The following is a 9,927-nucleotide window of genomic DNA, read 5'->3' on the forward strand; positions in this document are numbered from 1 at the left end:
TCTATGTTTAAGCTCTCAAAAACACCACCTACGAATACCATCAGCAGATCCAGGCCACCAAGAGGACATCGTTCAAAGAGCGACTGGACAACAACACCCATAACAGCAAGGAACTCTTCAGCATCGTCAAAGAGCTCTCCAACCCCAACGCTAGCAACAACGACATCACCCCTTCGCAAGACCTCTGCAACTCCCTTGCCACGTTCTTCCACCGCAAGATTGCAGATATACACAACAGCTTCGGACCCCAAACTCCACCTCCGGACACCAAACCAGCGACCCCCACTACCACCATCAGCTCTTGGACACCCATCAGCAGTGAAGACACCATCCACGTCATGAACACCATCCACTCCGGCTCCCCCTCCGACCCATGCCCCATCACATCTTCAACAAAGCCGACACTATCATCGCACCCCACCTGCGGAACGTCATAAACAGCTCCTTCAAGTCAGCAACCTTCCCTGAGAGCTGGAAACACGCAGAGATCAACACCCTCCTGAAGAAACCCACAGCGGACCCCAAGGATCTCAAGAAATTCCGCCACATCTCTCTTCTTCCCTTCCCGGCTAAAGTTATCGAGAAGACCATCAACAAACAGCTGACTGCTTTCCTCAAGGCAAACAACTCGCTCGACCCTTCCCAGTCCGGATTTCGAGCCAACAACAGCACTGAGACCGCCCTCATCGCAGCCACTGACGACATCAGAACCCTGATGGACAATGGAGAAACAGCCGCCCTCATCCTCCTAGACCTCTCAGCAGCCTTTGACACCGTCTGCCACCGCACCCTAATACACAGCCTCGATAACACTGGAATCCAAGGAAAGGCCCTGGAATGGGTCACTTCGTTCCTCTCCGGCAGAACCCAGAGAGTCTGCCTCCCCCCCTTCCGCTCCGTGGCCACCGAGATCATCTGCGGCGTGCCTCAAGGATCCTCACTCAGTCCAACGCTCTTCAATATCTACATGAGCCCCTCGCCACCATCGCACGAAAACACAACATCAACATCATCTCCTACGCCAACGACACCCAGCTGATACTCTCCCTCACCAAGGACCCAGCCATCCCCAAAACCAACCTTCAGGAAGGTATGTAAGAGATAGCAGAATGGATGAAGCACAGCCGTCTTAAGCTCAACTCGGACAAGATGGAGGTCCTCATCCTCGGACAATCCCCACCTGCCTGGGACGACTCCTGGTGGCCCTCGGTGCTGGGCACCGCACCGACACCCACGGACCACGCACGCAACCTGGGATTCATCCTGGACTCCTCCCTCACAATGACCAAACAAGTCAACGCCGTCTCATCCTCATGCTTCAACACCCTGTGCATGCTTCGAAAGATCTTCCGATGGATCCCCAAAGAAACCAGAAGAACAGTCACCCAGGCCCCCGTCACCAGCCGGCTGGACTACGGGAACTCCCTATATGCAGGAACCACCGCCAAACTCCAGAATCGCCTTCAGCGCATACAAAATGCCTCCGCACGACTCATCCTCAACATCCCTCGCCACAGCCACATATCCACCCTCCTGAGGAACCTCCACTGGCTCCCCGTCAACAAAAGAATCATGTTCAGACTGCTCACCACGCACACAAAGCACTCCATAACATGGGCCCGAATACCTTAATGGCCGCCTCTAGTTCTACACCCCCACCCGCCAGCTTCGCTCCACCAGCCTAACCCTCGCCTCCATCCCACGGATTCGCAGAACCACCAACGGGGGAAGATCATTCTCCTACCTGGCAGCAAAGACCTAGAACTTTCTCCCCACTTACCTACGACTGACCCAGGACCATCCCAGCTTCAGGAAGCACCTCAAGACCTGGCTCTTCGAGCAGCAGCAGCGCCCCCCCCCCCCCTCCTAGCTCCTTGAGACCCTCAAGGGTGAGTAGCGCGCTCTATAAATGGTAATGATTGATTGATTTGACAGACCAACTGCCAGTTTGGATTTTGATTTAGACCTCCTCTTCTGATGAGAAACCCTATGGGCCGCAGGCGCCTTCTGCACAGATGAACTCTCGTCTGAGTCACTAGATAGATGTCCCTCGCTAGATAGAGAGGAATCCGAGTCGTCATTGAGGGAAAAGAAACAATCCCCATCGGGCAAGTCAGTGTTTCCCTTATCCTGGATAAGACCTTGTGACTGCTTTGAGATTGCCACGTCTACGGCTGCCAAAGAAGTTACTGAGGGGGCTACTGAGGGGATCAATGCTTGGCTACTCAGCTTACCACTCACAGGTGCTTTCTCACCCCCCGCGGCATTGTTTACCACATCGTTTATGTTCATGCCACCAAGAGTGGGGCTTTCTAACTCCACACTCTTTGTCCTGAGCATTGCCTGTTAGATCCGTGAGCTCAGCGCTCGGCTCCCTCTGACTATTGGCAGACCCGGATTGTGGATGCAACACTGTATCCTCACGTTGCCCGGTTACAAGTCTTTTGGTGTTCTCAAGCGCAGCGTCTCCGGCTCCCGCGGACTCTGCCGACCTTGCGGTAAAGGATTCAATCAAGGTAGGTTGCCGCAACGTGGTTTCCCTAGGTTTGCCTGCATCTTGTCCTGTTTAGGACACAGCGGCTTTCCGAATTGCACTGGCAGAGTCTTTATTTCCGCCAGTCACCGCAGTCCCGCTACCGCCAGTGCCCTGTGACCCATCCAGTTTCTTAGCGATCACTTGCGCGGCTGCCCCGCGCCACGCAGAGACGAGGCCAGGGCCATCTCGTCCTTCTGTGTTTCTTTGTTTTCACCTGCATCCTTATGTTCTTTCTGGTCTTTCAGTTCCTTCTGCTGTTTAGGACCCCTCAGTGCCATACTGCACTTGGATCTCCACTGCTGTAACAGCCCTAATGCACTGCCAAGTTTATGGTGCAAAGAAATCACCAGTGGAACAATCTGGTGAGGCAACCACTGAAGTAGATCATATTCATGTGCCCAACCAGGTAATCAATGTATCCAAATAGGGGCTAGCAGCATTCTTTACATCACCGTCAGATCATAGAAAGGGCGAAGAGAGATCTGCGACTTCTCGCTATGGCCGGTCAGCGGCCATCTTGATTGCAGTGCAGCAATATCAAATTGTTAACAACTATGTAGAGCAGGCTTCTCCAAAAAGAAGCTCATGAGCTACTGGTAGCTCTTCAGCTACCTTTAAGTAGCTCTCCTTGGTGCAGCCCAGCCTACCAAATTAGAATATTTTACTTGGCTGAATTAATATACATATATGAACATTTTGGAAAGTGTGTATTTGAGATGAAATGTGCCTATTTTTAAAATTCCTAAACTGAGGTTTGGAGAAACAAAATGGTTGAATTTCCAAAAGTTATGTGAAGCTATTTTTTGAGTAATGAATCTAAAACGTATTGTTATTAGTTTTACCTTAGTGTCAGGGGCATTGCAGTTATGACTTTTGCATTTTTCTCATATAAAGGCATTCCAAACTTATGAATTATTTTTAATGTTACTGCTAGAAACCTTCCCTGGTGCACAGAGGTGATCACTGGTGCTAATCTTGCATAAGGTGGCCACTAAAGCACACATTTGAACATTTTTAAGAGGAAAGTGGGAGTTTTTACAATATATAAGAGGAAAGTTGATTTTCTACTATTGACCTCTATGGAGGCCTGAATTTGGTCTACCGTCATGTATGAGACCTGAGGGTAATGCCTATTCCATCACCAAGAAACATATGCATATGTTACTCACTTTTACAAGCCAATCATTTACCAATTACTTGTAGCTATAACTGAATATTAACAAAGAAGTTTCCTTTTAACTCTTCATTTGAAAAAACTAATGAGATTAAACTTGAAATGGCCAAAGGATCATATTGAAGATATGTGCTATAAAACTGTCCACTGGGAATTAATTTTCCTTCATATACTCAAAGGGCTTTTGCAAAATTTAAACAGTAATGACTGAGATCAAAAACTAAACAGAGATGCATATGCAAGTGAACACACAGTTTCATTGGATAGTTAGGGAGAGTTGGGAGAATAATTCTTGTATAAAGATTTTCAAACATCACAATAAACATAATGGTATAAATTACCAATAGTCCCACAAGTCACAGCTATGTCACCCGAAAGAAAAGATCATAAAGTTTATGCATGGGTCAAAAGATCAGTCACTTGCAACCCCCTGTAGTAACAAGGGGGCATATTACCAAGCATTAGCGATAATTATCGCTATTGCTTGGTTAGAGACAAAAATTTACCGCTGAGCTGCAGCGATTTTTATCGCAAATAAACCTTGGTATTACCAAGGTTTATTGCAAATGCGATAACAATCGGCCGCAATGCATGAATATCGCTGAAAAGTCAGCGATATTCATGCATTACCAAGCTAATGCTCTTAGCCATGTTATCCACCTTCCATTGGATAACATGGCTAAGAACTGCTCAGGGGAGGTGTTAGCTTTTGGAGATATTCGCTCTTAGCGCGATTATCTCCAAAAGTTGGTAATAGGAGATAGCGATGTTAGCGACTGTTTCCAGTCGCTAACATCTTGGCACGCCCACTTTGCATGTCATTAGTGATAAATATCACTGACATGCAAAGTGGGGCCCAAGATGGTCGCTATCTCCTACTAGCTGTCGCTAACTGGTGTTAGCGACAGCTAGGTAATAGGGAGATAATTTTATCTCCGCTTTCTTGGCTTTTAAAGCCAAAAAAGCGGAGATAAACCCCCTTGATGATATGCCCCAAGGTTTTTTTTCTTTTCTTTCAAAGACCGTACTCTTGGAAGCGGGACCAGCTTGACTTTGGTATGAATCTCTGCCCCTTTATGCATTGAGCTGTCTTGCAGATTTTGTTTGGGAGGGCAACATTTATAAAAGAGGCTTTAGGACCCTTAGACTGTTGAGTCACTGCAGATATGTTTGTATACTGTGGAGTTAGCATTCGTACAGATGTTCTCCTTCTCAGATTGCCATGTAGTTTCTTGTGAAAGGAATGGAGGTATTTCAGAAGATTGAACATGAGCTCGCATTTTCTTTTCATGTTCATCCACAGGCACAATTTTTTTGCACATGCATATGCCGTGAACCATCACACATGGTGGAGTGGTGACCTTCTTCGAGCAAATCAGAGACTGTCCATCTGTTTCCTCGTTTGTCTTGTGTATGATGTCAGATAAACTCTCAAATTTAATTGGTGATCCAATGCTCATATTGTGGTAGACGGAGGTTACCTCCTTTGTCAAGAACAATGGGGGAGTTTGGGGAGATATCCGAACATCTAGATGTTCAGAACAATATTTCCATTGACTAAGATTAAAGAAGTGCTCCCAAAATGCTTCCATCCATCTCTGAAGGTCATCTATGCTATCGCTGCAAAGATGTGAGTCATAGCCTCCCAAGCTACTGGGTTGATGACCGGAAAACTGTTTGATCTTTTTGTTGAGTCTCTATCCATAGCACAAATTCTTGTTTTCTTGTTAACAGGAATTTTGATTAAAGGCTAATGTTTAGCCTCAATTTCTTCTGGAGAGTAGTAACAAATAAGGTGAAAACGTCTCAGCACACAAAATATCTTCTTCAAGCTGCATATCTTTCCAACTACCTGCTTTTGACTATGAAATCCTGCAACAAAGTCTTCAGTTGTGAAGGCTGGCAGGGCAACAACACAACAACATACATTGCCATACAAAGGGAGCTAAAAAGAGGCTTGCTCATGTCCTGTGACAGTCAGGTTATGAGTACTGAAAATGTTCACAGCACTTTCCAATGTAATAGTGCTGTGTGCCAGCATACTGAATTTGACTCTGATTACACTAAATTATACTCCTTGGCTTCCCTACTAAATTCAAATCAGATGGTCTTTTTATAGCCGCTAAAAGTGTTTGAGGGGAGTAAAACAATGCAAGGTTATACTTTCAATTTAATCATACTTTAAAGGACCAAAGACTCCAAATTTCAGTTTTGTGGATTTATTATAAGGCCAAAAATAATTGAATATAAACACACCTCAATATCAAAGTATACAGATATATGAAAATCAATACAGAGCCGAATCTATGAATATAATTCATTCGGCACAAAAGGCATAATATGATGGACTCCAAAATCAAAATGCAACAAAGAATAAAAGCTGAGTCCAATTCTCTTTTCATTCGAGAAGAAAAGGAAAGTATCTTTCCCTACACTGCTCTACATGTAAATCCTACCTATTTCCCCGATATCCTATCCCAATGGTGTCAGCATGTATTGACTTCCTAAGAAGTACTCACGTCAAATGGGTCTGATAGCTTAAAGCTATGGAGCTCGTTCTAAGATGCCCCTTCTCCTCTGAAAAATAAGCAGAAGTCTCTCGAATCTGTCCCTGGGTATCACACAAAAAGGCAATGTTCAACCCACAATACGTCATAAGATATACTTTTCCATTTGCAACATCTCTTCAGTAGGTTTCCACTGAAGCTCTAATTAAATTTGTTCAATGTTCAGTGGGCTTGGTTCTCAGATAAGCCAGACACGAAAGGAGTCCTCCCTATTTCGCCTTCCAGTCTTCTTCAAAGACATTCCGGGTATCTCCTTAAATCTAAGAATAACAAGGTTGAATTCCTGCACCTGCAGTAGGAAGAGAACATACTGTCTTGAAGCACAAATAGGATTCATTCAATTATCTTTTTTGAGCAACCAAGGAGAAACAAAACTCAAAACAACCTGCAGTTTGGGCCTACAATTCAGGCAACTTAAACTAGACACAAATTACATTGCACAAGTAATAGTTCATCCTGCAAATTATACATACAGGAATTATAGATTTCTTTAATACATACAAAAGCCTACTTAAATGTGCATTCTACATTTCGAGGCTAATATAACTTTGAATAAATGCATCTTAATAATCATGAAACACAACAACCGATAAAAATATATGTGAGTGCGTTAGAACCATGAGGATAGTGCACCCATACAATTTAGAGTGCTGTAAGCGCTCTGTTAGCTCTGTTGGGTGGACTAAAAAGGGAGACATTTTCGAGAGATGGACCATCCAAGTGAAAACTCCAACTCTTCCCAACAGATTTACAAAACGAGTGTCTACGTTTTTGGACAAGTTTCTTAGGAGTGTGTGATGAAATAGATTCTTCAATGGAGCAGCTGTACACCTCCAATTTAATTTCAAAATCTGGTCTTGCTTCATTGAATAGGCCTACTTTTTCAAAATGTATATCCCTCATTGTTTTGTCCACCATGACCAAGTCTGTGTCAAAAAGTGTTGTTCTCATCTTGAGCATGCAGAATACTGCATAGCTCTGAGAGCTTTCTTTGAAGTGATCAGAATTTTTCCACAGTAATGGGATTCATACATCTGATACAGCAACTTTCCTCGTGCATGCTGCACACTCTTTTGTACCAATATCCAAAGACCTTCGCCCAGCCTGCGCCTCCATCTGATCCGGCTTTTGGTTCTGCTGTGCAGACATGTTGGCTAAAATGCGAGCATTGCAGGTCATTAGGTTTTTCACAGCATTCAGCACCTGCACCTTCTGAGTGCTCACGGCAAGCAGTTTACAAATTCCTTCTCTGATGCCAAGTTCAAAGTCAATTTTTTTCTTGTACGCTTTCATCCTCCGGCTCCAGGAGCACAGCAGTCTCTCGCACCTTCTTCCGTTTGATTTCTATGCCCAGCGCCGAGCACTTGGCCACTGTGGCCCGGCATCTCTCTGTCCGCTTAAACATTTGAAAATCCTGCGTCGGCTGCCCTGCCATTCTCTAATCAAGCATCTATCGACTTTTCTCTCTCTCATCAGCCCTGGAGATATCACAGGGGAGGGGGGTCCTGGAAGAAAGCCTGGGGGCGGGACCTGTGGCCTCATTTATGAGGCCGTGCGTCACTTTTACGCCGCCGGTGCGTCACTTTTTGTGACGCACCAGCAGCGTAAAAAATGTGCTTTGTTGCACCATATTTACAAAGTGACGCATCTAGGTACATGCATTACTTTGTGAACCCCTGCGCCACATTATACCTGTGCAGGGTATAATGTATGCAACAGAGGCGTTTTGGCGCAAGAAATGGTCATGGTAGTGACGCAGTGAAATCTATAAAATTTCACTGCGCCACTTCTAGGACACAAATGCGTCAATTTCTTACGCCTGCCTCACAGCAGGCGTAAGATTGACGCAGGCCCTTTCACATGGGGCTTGCCCCATGTGAAAGGACACATTGCTGGAGTTGCGTCACTTTCGTGACACACTCAAGCAATGCGTCACTTTTGCGCCATACAGATACGTCAGAAATACTAACGTATCTGTAACTCCTTGCGCAATGATGCGTCATACTGTAAATATGACGCATCATTGGTGTCGCAAGGAGGGCGCAATGAAAAGTGACTCATCGCTGTTTTCACGCAGCGATGCATCACTTTTCATAAATGAGGCCCCTGGGGCTCTGTGAAGTCCGCAGCTGCCACAAACGTTGGTCACTTGAAGGATGGAGGCGAACAAGGCAACCATCTCAGAATAGCCATGTGCCACTGAGGTTCCGTGACAATCATAACGATGTTTTCGACTCGTTCGAATATGGACGAGTTTGGTATCTATGAACCGCAAATGACGAGTTTAGTGGGTGTACGCGTTTTCGCTACACTGGCCTGAACCGTTCGTCTTATTTGTGGGTTTCTCTATCTGAACCCACGGGTTCCATTTTAGATACAGCATCCATTTTGTCTCTTGCCCTCAAGTAGCCAGCGAACGGACACTGTCCGCTTCGTGACCCTGGGACTACCAAACTCATACGGAAGACTTGCGTTCCTTTGAGGATGTCTTTATGACGAGGGGGATGACACTGCGAAGTCAGATGGCTCCGCTCGAGGCTCATCTTGCCGTGCCGGTCTATTGTTTCAGCCGTGCATGCATTAGGCACGAATCCTTTGATCCTGCAATCGTGCTTCCGATATTACCCCCTACACTCTTTTCCAATTTGTTGTCTCTTCCTTGCACCTGTTTCTGTCTTTTTTCCTAAATCTTTTACAGCTAGAATGGAATGTACTAAATGATGGGATAACGTACTTTTACAGTTGGCAACCGGCGATGCTACTGTAATTATGTTCCGGGTTTCTGAATACATGAAAGCGACCCTTTTGAAGTTTACTGTGGGAACTGAGTTGTAACCTTTTGTTCTCCATGTTGTGGTATGACTAAAATATGTATAAAAGGAGCGACCCACTGTTGCAATTCGAAGCAGTCTCTCAGAACCTACACGTGGTGTACTTCTTGCGATTTCTGTATCCCTGCAGTAAATAAACGCTGAATCTTTGACGCCAAAGGAAGTGTCCCGTGTCTCTGTGTTTTGTACGCCGGAACAGGTAACCCACGAAGGTTTCAGGTGTTGCCCCCTGGCACCGCTGGGCCTTAGAATAGACCAGTCCTTCAGTTGGCACCCAAGGTGGGGCGACATCAGTGGTACCGGTCGAAAGCCCGACGATCGTGAGGAACTTCGTGTGAAATCTCCGAGGAAAGGTGCACCCCGCTTCATCGATCCTGTTGTCGAAATAAGTGGTCCGAAGACTTTTCCCGCGACCTGTTTTGGTGCCTGACGTAGACCTTTGTACAGCGAGACGATAGACAGGCCTTCCAGGTGACGCCATTGATCTTTCAGTTAAGTATTTGTGGGTCGCTCCCAGTCCTTAGTTGTTGGTTCCTTTTTGGGACCTTTGCTTTGTTGTTGTAACTTGGTTATTTGCATGGTTCCATTGCATTTGTGGTTCTTAGTTGTTGGTTCTTAGTTGTTGGGTTTTATTTGACGATTTTATTTGCCAAAGACCGAGGGTCTTGCATTTTTGCGAGGACATCGTAATTCGATAACCCTTGAAGTTTGTAAAACTCGGTTAGTGTGCGCGATGCCTGGCCGTAGTACTTTGTTAAGTTGCTTTAAATGTTGCGGTGCGGATTCCCGATTGGAGGACTCATGTCCGATACCTCCAGT

General features: G+C 45.6%; 1 pseudogene; it reads right to left on the reverse strand.

Annotated features, from left to right (window-relative positions):
• Positions 1–5,003: 5,003 nt before the first annotated feature.
• Positions 5,004–7,712, reverse strand: LOC147708821 (rhotekin-2-like; annotated as a pseudogene).
• Between the last annotated feature and the right edge of the window lie 2,215 nt (positions 7,713–9,927).

Source organism: Lissotriton vulgaris, chromosome 6, assembly GCF_964263255.1.
Source record: "Lissotriton vulgaris chromosome 6, aLisVul1.2, whole genome shotgun sequence".
Classification (NCBI taxonomy): Eukaryota; Metazoa; Chordata; class Amphibia; order Caudata; family Salamandridae; genus Lissotriton; species Lissotriton vulgaris.